This window comes from Panthera onca, chromosome C2 (assembly GCF_046562875.1).
Source record: "Panthera onca isolate mPanOnc1 chromosome C2, mPanOnc1 haplotype 2, whole genome shotgun sequence".
Classification (NCBI taxonomy): domain Eukaryota; kingdom Metazoa; phylum Chordata; class Mammalia; order Carnivora; family Felidae; genus Panthera; species Panthera onca.
In genome coordinates this window covers 117,540,659-117,554,340 of record NC_138347.1, presented here as the reverse complement: position 1 = coordinate 117,554,340, position 13,682 = coordinate 117,540,659, and the positions used below count along the sequence as shown (strand labels likewise).

At 40.9% G+C, this 13,682-nt stretch overlaps 1 protein-coding gene across 2 annotated transcripts in view; it reads right to left on the bottom strand.

Annotated features, from left to right (window-relative positions):
• LOC132683196 (phospholipid scramblase 2) overlaps nucleotides 1–5,073 on the bottom strand; it is a 30,850-nt gene extending 25,777 nt beyond the window's left edge. For both annotated transcript variants that reach the window (XM_060638891.3, XM_060638892.3), the window contains exon 1: nucleotides 4,798–5,073. The gene's annotated coding sequence lies outside the window, so the exon portion shown is untranslated. The remainder of the gene's footprint in view (nucleotides 1–4,797) is intronic.
• Nucleotides 5,074–13,682: the final 8,609 nt, after the last annotated feature.

Genomic DNA, 13,682 nt, shown 5'->3' with positions numbered 1-13,682 from the left:
GATAAGTTCTGCCCATCTTGAACAGCAAATTTGAAAAGGCCTGACTCTTTGTTATGTTACAAGATATACTTTTAGCCAGAAAATCCACTCTCAGGGGTTGTCATAGTTGTAGCACCATCACAATCCAACCAAAACTTTGTGTTAGGTTATTTCTATACAAAATAATAATTAAAAAACCCCAAAAAACCATTGTACTCGGCACTTCTGATGAGGTTTTTGGGGTGACAGTGGGGTTCGTGGGATCCGGAACTGACAGCCAAGAAAGAACTCTTGGAGATGTTTTTGGTGCAAAAAGGTGATTTTATTAAATAAAGCACGGGGACAGGACCCGTGGGCAGGAAGAGCTGCCCTGGGACTTTGAGGAGAGACTGGCTATATAATAGGGAGTTGGGGGGGTGGTAAAGTCCAGGGAAAGTTTCCAGTGAGATTTGCATATGCTAAAGAAGACTCCCAGGATACTGGAGGCCTAACTGTTGTCAAGCTAAGGTTGTTTTCCCTCTAGGAAAGCATTAGCATTAAGACAGTAGGGACTTCCTGGAGAAACAATTTACTAGGCCAGACTCAAGTATTTGTCAATGGGCTGCAGGTTACAAGGAAATTTAGTTCTATCTGCCATTTCCTTCTGTTTTTGTCTTCCACAGCACTAAGGAGGGGTGATGCTGAGGCTCCAGGAAACGAGGTCCATCGGTTTCTGGAGATTGGGTTATTGATATTTGTAAAATATTTGTAAATAGATGGGAGGGAGACTCAGGTACTGGGCACAATGATCTCTATCAGTTAACCATTTCTTTTTCCCCTTTCCTTTGTTCTTGGGCAGCCAGGAGTGCCTGAGGAGTATCACAGGGATTCCCCCCGGGGTGGGGGTGGGTTGCAGCCTGTCAGCTTGCCTTATGCTCCCTCACCACTTCTGCCTTCCGGTTCCTTGATTCTTTTCCCCCTGATCTCTCCACTTTTAATCCCAACCCCCTTGATGCCTGTTAATTGCAATTAAGTCATAAGGCAAAACCTCTCCCCAGAGACCCCAGGAAGTGAAACTGAACAGACTCTAAAGCAGAGCTTATTTGTCCCTATTTGCTCTTTTCTTTCCAATTTGGTTACATTATTTTGAGTCTTAAAATGGCACATGTGTGAGAATAAGTCCCTAATGGCAGAACTACTGCAGAACATAATCTGGGTCCTCTCTTTGCTGTAGGTTTTAGTATTTTTGCAGTTACATAATATCTCAAGCACAAAACGTGGCAGGTCATAAGTTCTGGTACAAAATATTAAGTGACAGTTGTAGTCGCCTGTGTGCCAGGTAGAATAAAGCACTTGTGGAATAAAGATGATACCACAACACCCTGTCCGCTCCTGTTTGCTGTTTTAAAGATCTTTTGATATTCTCAAACTTAAGGGTCTATTAACAAGAGGTAATGTCACTCAGTTTTGGAAATGACTAGGCTGAGTCCTGGGTGATTTCATTAATTAATTAACATGATAACTTTTAAATAATATTTTCCACTACTCTTTTTGTTTTAAATTTATTTATTTTAAGTAGGCTCCACACCCAATGTGAGGCTTGAACTCACAACCCTGAGATCAAGAGTCACAGGCTCTACCAACTGAGCCAGCCAGGTACACCCCTGCCTTCCACTACTCTTAATAAGAAAAATATCCTAGAAAATTTTCCAAGAAAAAGAACATCATATTCATCCTGTACTAAAAAAAAGTCCCTAAGAAAGTCATATATGTTGTACCACTGGAATCTTAATTACTTCAAGACAAATATATAGTTTCAAATTATAATCTGATTACTATACACTCCTCCCTAACTCTGCTAAATGAGAATTTCTGAGATTTAACACATCATATACTATATACAAGTAAGTACATCTCTGGTAAAAATTATTCTATTAGACACCATAAGACCTGATGCAATTTGAAGTGGAGTTCATAAGCAAATGGCTAAGAAAGAATTCCTGAGACATGTTTGGTGCAAAAATATGATGTTATTAAAGCACAGGGTCAGAATCTGTGGGCAGAAGAGCTGCTCTGTGACTGTGAGGAGTGATAATGTATTTGAAGGTTTGTGGAGGAGGGGACATAAAGTTAGTTTCTAAGAAATTTCTGTAAGCTGAAATCAGGGTCTTACAGGACGAAGATTTAGCTACTGTCAAGATAAGGTTGCTTCTAGTTTTTAATGGAATGTAAACATGAAGGCCTTAAGGCAGCCGTAAATTCCTACGGAATGTTACAGACTGCAGGTCTCTGGTATCACTGGGCTTCAAGCTGTAAGGGGATTTAATTTAAACTACATTTTTTTGCCTTTGTTTTCCTCATCAAGACCCATTGCTGCTCTGGGCTATTTGAAAATGATAAACCTCTTCCATCAGGCATAAGGAGAAATGATGCTGGTGACATCAGTCATGGTTCCACAGTTCACAGGACAGTGACATTCTTGACCCATCTATCTCTTGGGGTCCTGAAATTTCTATCTTATTGCTTTCCAAAAAAGTTATTGATGTAAAATCTGGAACCCAAGGGAAGCATCCATAATTTTGGAAGTTCCTAAGACTACTATGCCTATAAACTAGGCATAAACTAGATTTGGATTCTTTATCCACATTTACTTCTTAATTAAGAACAAACCACTTTAATTTTTCTGAGTCCCAAGAGGCAGACACATGTTCTTAATTATTTTAGGAAAACGTTACTGCTCTAATGACAATGGTAGAAATCTATATCCCTAAACTTCCTTTGAATCTGAGAGCCAAAGGTAGTCTAAAATCCACCAGGCCATGGGCTGGGGGTTGAGACAGGTAGTTAGGCATTATACACAGAGGGAACTGTACAAGTCCTGTGGCTACAGGGAGCTTGACTCATTCAAGGAAATGAAAGACTTGTGGATTATAAAAAAAAAAAAAAAAAAAAGATAATCAGACATGAGAATAGAGAGGTATATGGGACACAGTTCGTACCCATTTAATGTCTCTCTACCTGCATTCTATGCTCTCAAAGACCAGAATATGGCCTGTCTTGTCCAGGACAAGAGACTTAACTGCTGCTTGTTGACTGAACAATATGTGCACAGTATGATTTCACTCCTTTTGTTCATAAAGAACAGCTCCCTTACTAATGGGAACGCTGCTGAATCTCTGACCCAGCCACTAATTTTACATGCCACTTTTCGTTTTTTTTAAAATATATTAAATATAATTTATTATCAAATTGGTTTCCATACAACACCCAGTGCTCATCCCAACAGGTGCCCTCCTCAATGCCCATCACTCACTTTCCCCTCTCCCTCACCCCTCAGCAACCCTGTTTGTTCTCACTATTTGAGTCTCTTATGGTTTGCCTCCCTCTCTCTCCATAAGGTTTTTTTCCCCTTCCCCTCCCCCATGGTCTTCTGTTAAGTTTCTCAGGATCCACATATGAGCGAAAACATCTGGTATCTGTCTTTCTCTGCCTCATTTCACTTAGCATAACACTCTCTAGTTCCATCCACGTTGCTGCAAATGGCCAGATTTCATTCTTTCTCATTGCCAAGTAGTATTCCATTGTATATATAAACCACATCTTCTTTATCCATTCCTCACTTGATGGACATTTAAGCTCTTTCTATAATTCGGCTATTGTTGAAAGTGCTGCTATAAACATTGTGGTACAAGTGGTCCTATTCATCAGCACTCCTGTATCCCTTGGGTAAATTCCTAGCAGTGCTATGGCTGGGTCATGGGTAGATCTATTTTTAATTTTTTAGGAACCTCCACACTGTTTCTCAGAGCACACATGCCACTTTTTGTATCCACTACAGAAATCCACTCGTTTCCCTTTTCATTTTAAAAAAGGGAAAGATGAGTAAACCATATTTCTCAAATTGCTCAACTAGGAGAAATAATGCTCGCCAGTTCCTGGAACTGAGAAGTGGCCATTCCAAGATTTACTGGAATAACCCTAGAAATAAAACCATGTGGGAACCAGACTCGTGAGTTTAGAAGCAGGGATTTTGTCAAGTATCAAACATAATAAAAGCTAACCTTACCGAGTACTCTTGGGGCTAGCACAGCTCCCACAGCTTTACACTAATACACGCGATACTGTAAGTCTTGTAACTCTTTTTTGACCATCGCACAATTTCAGAGATGAGGCCAGGAAAGCACAAGGATGAAGAAACTGGTTCAGAGTCCACAGCAATTAAGTAGTAGAGGTAGGATTCAAATCAGGTGGACTCCTGAACTAATTAATGGTCTTAGCTTCTATGCCATAAACCAGCTCTATCTTTCCGGTTCGTCTGGTGTTCCAGAGTGACTAGCACAGGTTTAGGGTACACCGTACTCCTAATGAATACATACTGTTTTATGACAGCTAAGAGGCCCCACTAATCATCTCTTCTAATCCTCCCAGCGCGACAGCGGACACCCACAGTCCTGGTTCTTGCCGGGTTCTTCAGCGCGGCCAAGAGGTGGGCAGTAGTAGTAAAGGGGCGCTGAGCACGCAAGGCAGTTTCGGGCAAGAAACACCTTACCAGTGGTGCCGGGTGGTGGGGCCTGGGGGCCAACTGGGGCCACTCGCGAGTCGCAGCTCCGCTTCCGGGGGTCGCTTCCCCGGGACTCTAAACCCACCACCGCCGCCCGCCCGCTCGCCCGCCTGCCCGCCTCCTCTACTCAGCTCACCCCGCACAAACACAGCTGGCCGGACCCCGCGCCCCGCCCCCGCTAGCGGCCCCCAGCGCCGCGCAACCGGCCCCGGGAACCCACGCGAGTCCGGCGCCCGGTGCGCGCGCGGGGCCCAGGGGCGAGAAAGGCGCCCGCCCACCTGGGGCTGCAGGTGCTCCGCGCTGCCGAGAACCTCCGAGGTGCGGACACGCTCTCGGTTTCGTTTCCCGGATCCTAGGTACACAAAAGGGCTCTCCCACCGGCGCGCCCGCGTCGCTGCCGGAGGGCGTGAGAGCTGCAGGCCCCCGCCCCCTTCCTCGCTCCCCGCAGAGATTCCGAAGTCAGTTCAGTGGCGAGGGCGACGGAGAGCTAACTAACTGGGAGGTGGACGCCCGCTCCGACACGTTAAGTCCTCCGCAGGGGAGTGGCTGCCGTGGGGGTGCTGTCGTGGGCGCCAAACCGTAGGGAACTTCCGTTTCTCGGCTCTCAACCTGCATCACTTACATTTCTGTTACTTGCAAAGCTTGTGAGCAGCGCTGGTCCCGGGGACAAATGAGGACGGGTCCGGCGTGTTTGTCTCGACGGGGCTTTTTCTCTGTAGCTTTCTGACTCTCTGTCTCTCTCCCAATGTCTCTGTGTCTCATTGTCTCACCCTCTCCTTCTTGCCGGTTTTTCCCTTTCTCTGCCTCCCTCTCTCCTCTGCCCTCTCCCCCACCCCACCCCACCCCCAACGCCATGAACAACTTTTAACAATCACCCCGACTAGACGTGTTTAGACTGTTGAATTTTTCTTCACCACCGCCGCCCGACCGGCAAACAGACTCAGTAGACATATTTGTTGAGCTGAGCTAAAGGACTCATTGAGTTTTTTTTCATGAAATTATTTTATTTACAAAAGGAACCTGTGTTCTTCCACACAATAAAGATGAGTGTGGAGAAAAGGTGAAGCAAACTTTCTCCACCTCCCCTCCCCTTTTCTTCCCATGACTCTGTTGACAGATACTTGAAGGATTACCAAGACACCTCCTTGGAGGAAGGAAGAGGGTACTGGAAGGGAGGGGACTAGAAAGCGAAATTGAGAAAAAAAGTAAGAAAGGAGGGAGGAAACCAGCCGCTTGAGTTTGAATCCCTTCTCGTCTCTGTGACTCTGCAAATTAGAATCTCTGTGCTTCTTTTTTAATCTGTAAAATGAGGGTATTTTATCTACCTCATAAGATTTTTATGAGGATTAAGGAAGTTAAAATACGCAAAAAGTTTAAGTGATGCCTATCACAGAGTAAGCACTCAATAAATATCATTAATCTACCACTGTTCTTCTGCCAATAAAGTTTTACCACCTCTCCACTTCCTGAATATCAATTCTAAATGTTTGCTATTCTAATTGGCAAGTAGGACCTTGTTATTGTTTTTGTTACTTCTGACTGTTGGTGATATTCAGTAATCATTCAGAGGGTTACTGAACATTTTAACATTTTATTCTGGGTTATGTCTGACATTTAATACAGAGTTTTCTGTCAGATTGGGATTGTTTGTTTATTTTTGAGAGAGAAAGAGCATGAAGGGGGGAGGGTCAGAGAGACAGGGAGACATAGAAACTGAAGCAGGCTCCAGGCTCTGAGCGGTGAGCATAGAGCCCGACACGGGCCTCGAACTCATGGACAGTGAGATCATAAACCGAGCCAAAGTCAGACGCTTAACCGACTGAGCCATCCGGGCGCCCCAGATTGGGATATTTTTTGCACTTGCTGATTTGTTGTGCTCTTTACATTTTGTGGACTGAATCCCTCATTTAACAGAGGCCTACTTACTGGGTCTCTGGATTATAATCTTATTTAAAGTTGCTTTCACAACTCTTTCATTTTTAAATCATCTTTTACTGTGTTTTTTACTTTTCACCTCTGGGCTTTCTCTCTTATTTTCAAAAGCCTACTGTACGTTAGGACATCCAATATGATTCCTTCCTTACACCTGTTTATTCCTAATTGCCAAGAAGTTAGTATTTTCTAGTTACCTTATTATTTATAGTTGTATTGTGGTCCATGAATATACTGTGAATAGTTTTAATCATTTGAAATTTTTTGAGACTTGCATTATGGCCCTTCAGTACATAGCCAATTTTTGTACACACTTTATAAATACTTGAAAAATAGGTATACTCTTCAGTTGTTGAGTATGGTATTGTATTTTTTTGTGTTAGGGCAATTTCTTTTAAAATGTATTTTTTTAATGTTTATTCATTTTTGAAAGACAGAGAAAGATGGAGCACAGCAGGGGTGGGTCAGAGAGAGAGGGGGACACAGAATCTGAAGCAGGCTCCAGGCTCTGAGCTGTCAGCACAGAGCCTGATGTGGGGCTTGAACCCACCAACCGTGAGATCATGACCGGAGCCAAAGTCAGACGCTTAACCGAGGGACCCACCCAGGTGCCCCATGTGTTAGGTCAATTTCTTAATTATGCTGTTACCTTAGCTGATACTTTGTTTGTTTATTCTACCAATTATTCAGAGGAATATTAAAATTTCTCATCAGAATGATAGATTTGTTTATTACTTCTTGTTTTGACTTTTTTGCTTATAGTTTTTGGTTTTGTGATTAAGCAAAAACTAAAAGGAGTTCTATTATCCTGGTGAATTGAACCTTTATCAATAATGAAGTGATCTTTATTTCTAGTGATGCTTTTCCTTCAAAGTCCATTTTGTCTGAAATCCATGCTCTTATTGTAAGTTAAGGAGTTTACAATGATACTTAGATCGATCCATCCATCCATCCATCCATCCATCCATCCATCCATCTTTTTGTGCATCCATCTTGGTGCACAACTGGCACCAAGGCCCAGAGTGTAAGTTTTCTCTGTGCCCTTCCCTCCTACACGGTGGAGTTTACTTCTCTTTCATATTACAAGGTGGTAATTCTATGAGCAGAGATTTTAGTGGGGGGTCTTCTCTTAACTTTTCCTTCTTGATGGGCCAAAATTTATCTTTGGTTTTAACACTTTTATGGGAGTCAAAGTAGATGCCCAAAGTCTCCAATGCTTGCAGAAGCTTCTCCTTAGGATTTAGCTTCCTGACTGCTGAACTTCTGCTATAGATGGGGCAGGAAAACTGTAGAGATCTAGTAGATAACACTTTCAATGTTATTTTTCAACCTTTCCACCTTGATGAATATTATTTTTGAATCCCTAGATATTTCCATTCTGTTTTAAACAGAAGTCTCCTGTATCTTGCTTAGGGTGGTACATACCATTTCCATATTCAATCCATGGGGTAGGTGAATAGGCTTCTTAATTCAGGCTTTCAAACATTCCTCCCTTTAATTTCTAATTTTAAACTTTATCCTCTCTTTATTTGTCATCACTAAGTGCTCTGTCTCTCTGGGAGTCTGTGGAGGTAAATTGAATCTCAATTATTCTTACACATTTTATAACCTCTTATGTCTTACAAGATAGTTACCACATCTGACTCATCTAATTTCTCAAATTTGTTGAAATCTTGTTCCGCCTGTACATTATTACCTTTTTGTAACCCTTGTGGTTTTTACATATTTTGTGTTTTTTTATTTTGTTTTGTCTTGACTGTTTTCTATTTAGTTTTATTATGATCTCCAAAAAAGAGTGCCATCTTTAATTAGAAAATATTTAGGTAGGGTATAAACTATTAGTGGCCTACCCAAAACTTAGTATTTTCTTTTACAGGGTAAAATAGTGGTTCTCAAATTTTAGCATGCAACCAAACTACCTGAAATTCTCCTTGAAACTCAACTTGTGAAGCTCCACCCTCAGTTTTTCTGAATCAGTAAGGCAATAATGGACCTGGAGGGAATCCTACTTTTGTAAGGTATTGGGGAACAATGTGTTTATGGAAGGAGGGTCCTAAAGCAAAAGATGCTTTTTCATTACTAGAAAATCAGCTTCTTTCCTTATGATTGGTTTGCATGTGGGCATATAACACAGATTTGGCTAAGGAAAAATCTTCTAGAGGACTTCTAGAAATCTGCTTTCTCCTTACTTGTATGAATGTATATATGCTTATGTGTGCATATATATATGTGTGTATGTTTACACATATACACATACATGTAGGCAAACATATACATGTATACACACACATACATATAGGTATGTATATGCCTCCTTCTCTATATATGGCAATGATATGTGGAATTGTCTTGAGACTGTGAGGACAGGTCTTGATGATGATAGAATCAAATTGTGGAAAGAGCTCAAGAACTTGATGACACTGAAGAATTACAGCACTTATCATGGACTTACATAGTTCCAGACGACTTGTTCTGTGAAAGTTAGCTGGTGGTTATGGACTCTCCAAGGACATTTATATTTGTTTTCTGTTCAGTTTCATACTCAAAATAAGCAAGCTTCTTTATTGTTGTTCTCTTCTGCATGGTGGTGTGTAGGATTTTTTAATTTTACACCTCGGTTGTATCTCTTAGTGTTTCAGGCTTTTTATTTAAGCTATTTAGGGTTATTTTTAGTCAAAAGCATTGTACCCTTGAGAATCTTGAAGGTATTCTTTCCAAAACTCTCTTTATTGCTCTTAATCTCTGTTTTCTTGTCCAGGCTAACTGCTGTAGATATTAGCTCTAAGAGTCCCACAGCCCCAAGGTAGAATTGATATAGTAGGGCTTCATGGAAACAGCATGAGAAGGTCGTGAAATCTGGGTGCCTTAAGTTTACTTGCGTATGACAAAATTTTCTATGTTGAAATATTAACCTTAGCAAAGATTTTTAACTTTCCAATTAGATTATCAAACGCAAATTCTTTAGTCATCAACATTGGTCCATATTATTTGGGGGTACTGCTGGTGGCATTATCAACCTCCAACTCCAAACTTCAATGACATACCAGAAAGCTTGTTTTTTTTTTCTTTTTACATGATGTAACAACCAATGGAGGTGTTCCTATGGTGGGGTAGGAGCTCTGCTTTACAGCATGGCCCAAGGACCCAGGCTAATGGATGCACTGACATCTTTAGTACATAGCTTCCATGATTTTTCTGGGCTTTGACACTGAGTCTGCAGAGAGGAGAAAGGAGAAGTTGGTTGCATAGGGGAGGTTTTTATGGGCCAGGCCTGGAATTGACACACATCATTTCTGGTAACATTTCCTTGGCTGAGCTCAGTTGTATGGCCACACTGGACTGCAAAGCAAGCTGGGAGATGCTATCTGGTGTCTTCCCGGAAATATAAAGAAATACTTTATTATTAAGCAAGAGATTTTTAGATTTTTATATCATCTTCTACAGGTTTTTCTGAAGGTAAAAACAAACCAAAAGCTCCTCTTTTAACAAACTATCTATTGCCAGATGTATGATCACAACTGTTTATAAAATCTTAAGTTCTGTTACTTTACCAATAATATTTTCAGAAATTTGTCAGTGTGCCTAGGTGACTCAGTTGGTTAAGTGTCCGACTCTTGGTTTTGGCTCAGGTCATATTTCATGGTTCCTGTGTTCGGGCCCCATGTCAGGCTCTGTGCTGAGAGCTCAGAGCCCGCTTGGAATTCTTTCTCCCTCTCACTCTGACCCTCCCCTCCTCATTCTCTCTCTCTCTCTCTCTCTCTCTCTCTCTCTCAAATAAATAAATAAATAAAAATGAAAAAAAACAAAAAGAAAGTTGTACCAAGAATTGCTCCAAATAAGTCAAGTTTCATTTTCGATACTCATAGTTTTCCCGTCCCACTGAGAGGAGAAATGGTCATTTTTAAAGTAAAAACGTATATAACTGAGTCTATCAAGATTTTCCAAGCACCTGTTACAACAGGAAAATAAAGAATGTATAGAGAGGATATTCACCCAGAAATAAGAATTCTGTGATGGCTTTCTCTATAAAAAGATTTTTCAGCTAGATTTTGAAAGAAGAGTAGAAAATAGCCATAAGCAAAAAGCAGCAGCATATGCAAAGTGAGGACATATATCTTTCAGAAATACAAGTGGTTGAGTATGCTGCAGTGTAAGAGGGGGCAAGATAGGGACTTGAACTTTTGATGTTGAGGCAAAGACAATGACCTGTTTGCCAAAATTTGTGTTTTCTTTTTCTTGGTATAGAATTGCTGCTGAGAAGCGGTCAACTAACATGTGGCAATATGGCAAAATTTTAGCCAATAGAATGTGAAAAGGAACAAAGCCAAGGTTCTTAGGAAGTACGTGAACCTTCACCGTGCTGTTTCCCTCCCATTGACCTGATGCAGAAGATGATGAGACCCTATGAAATGGTGGACCTACAAAACAGAAGGATCCTGTGGCCCCGAAGCACCATGTGAATAAAAGCTGCCCACAGACTAGAAACTCCAACCTTGATAAGTAAGTAAGAAATAGCCTTAAATTGAGAAATGCCATTGAAATTTGTTACAATAGTTATGAGGATCTAAACCCATCAGTCCTGGAGAAGGTGAGCAGCAAGCCACAGGGAGAAGTTCATACACTACGCTAAAGAGATGGTGTTTGATGTCGGAGGGTGGATTGATGGCATAATTTTAAGTATGAAAAGGACACTGTTAGGTTCTTGCTTTAGAAAAGCTAAATTAGTGTCAAGAATGATTTGTAGGATAGGAAAACCAAAGGAGAGCATTTTAGTGACAATTCCAGACACAAGATAATACAATATTGAAAAATATAGTGAAGTGTGTTCAGTGAAATTGGAAGGAAGGGGATGTACTCCAGGGATAGAAAGAAAGAAGGAATGAAAGAAAGAAAGAAAGAAAGAAAGAAAGAAAGAAAGAAAGGGAATAGGTTTTGCTTGGTGACTGATTTTGGGTAGGGAAAGGGGACAGAATTATTTTAAGAATGTTTTCATCTTGAACAATTGAATGAATGGTAATGCACACATATAGATAGGGATCACAGAATAAGATTAGGATAGAGTCCAGTTAAATTAATTGAGTTTAAGATGCCTATGGGACAAAGGGCAGACAACTGGTAGATTGTTAAAATATTCCTACTTACCTGTTGAGAGAAACAGAAATATGCACAATAATCAAATTTTCAAAACAGGTAGACTCCCATCATTGAAACTTTGCAGCATGAGGAATGGGTCAGGTATGGAAATAAGAGACACCAGTATTTAGAGATCATGGGCTCTTTATCTGTTGCCAAAACAAACAAACAAACAAACAAACAAACAACAACAACAAAAAAAACCAGGAATGGCAAACAAGGATGTGTAAAAAAAAGAAGTGTGATAGTTCTGGGGCACTTGGGTGGCTCAGTCGGTTAAGTGTCCAACTCTTGGTTTTGGCTCAGGTCACCATCTCCTGGTTTGGTAAGTTCGAGCCCCGTGCCGGGCTCTGCGCTGACAGTACAGAGCCTGCTTGGGATTCTCGGTCTCACCCACTGTCTGCCCCTCCTCTACTCACGCTGTCTTTGTCTCCCCAAAAATAAATAAATAAATTTAAAGAAAAAAAAAAGTGTGGTATTTCTAAAATTGAGGTGGGAGAGACTTTTAATGAAGTAATCTCTGGTGTCAAAATCTGCAGGAAGGAAAAGGAGTTGCAGCTGTGGTGCCGAGTGCTGTATGTAGGTAAAACATCATGTTCTTTTGCTTATATCCAATGACCGGAAGAAGTGCTCACACATAACTTCTGGTTAAACACAATGCCTAATTTATTACGCCTTCCACTTCCCCAGTTCTAGTAGGAAAGGGTGGTCACTAAACAGAAAACATATCCCATAATCTCATACCACAGTCTGAAGCCTAGTAGGTGGATATAACCAGAGTGGAAAGAAAGTAGGATCTCACTCTATTTCAGGTCCCTCTAATGTACTAGTTCCCATTCCTTTTCAGGCAGGAGACAGAGACACAGAGTGGGGTGGGGGTGGGGATCCTGTGTTCAGTCGGCAGAGTGAGATTAACCAATGCTGCCTTATCAGGTTGTCCTGGCAGGGTTACAGGGCTAAATTTTTTCACGAGTTATACCAGTTGTAGCTATGGTCTATCAGTCACCATCTGATAAGCTTATCTCTTTTAGTTCTTCACTTTGCAAATATCGGTTTTCACTTACTCAAAATCCAAACCAACAAAACAGAACAAAATGGTTGAATTTAGGGCCTAAAAGTTCCCACTTATTTAGCCAATATCAAATGACTGTATAAAGGGAGAATTATTCAAAATCTATAAAGAACTTATCAAACTCAACACCCAAAAAACAAAGAATCCAGTGAAGAAATGGGCAAAAGACAGGAATAGACACTCCTCCAAAAAAGACATACAGATGGCCAACTGACACATGAAAAAATGTGTCATCATCAGGGAAATACAAATCAAAACCACAATGAGATACCACCTCACACCTGTCAGAATGGCTAAAATTAACAACTCAGGCAACAACAGATGTTGGCGAGGTTGGAGAGAAAGAGGATCTCTTTTGCATTGTTGGTGGGAATGCAAGCTCATGCATCCGTTCTGGAAAACACTATGTAGGTTTCTCAAAAAATTAAAACTAGAACTACCCTCCAACCCAGCCACTGCACTACCAGGTATTTATCCAAGGGATACAGGTATGCTGTTTCGAAGGGGCACATGCACCCCAATGTTTATAGCAGCACTATTGACAATAGCCAAAGTATGGAAAGAGCCCAAATGTCCATCGATGGATGAATGGATAAAGAAGAAGTGGTATATATATACAATGGAGTATTACTCAGCAAACAAAAAGAATGAAATTTTGCCATTTGCAACTGCATGGATGGAACTGGAGGGTATTATGCTAAGTGAAATTAGTCAGTTGAGAAAGACAAATATCATAGGACTTCAATCAACTAAGGAATTTAAGAGACAAAACAGAGAAACATAAGGGAAGGGAAACAAAAATAATATAAAAACAGGGAGGGGGACAAAACAGAAGAGACTCATAAATATGGAGAACAAACTGAGGGTTACAGGAGGGGCTGTGGGAGGGGGGATGGGCTAAATGGGTAAGGGGCACTAAGGAATCTACTCCTGAAATCATTGTTGCACTATATACTAACTAAGTTGGATGTAGATTAAATAAATAAATAAATAAATAAATAAATACATAAATAAATTTAAAAAGAT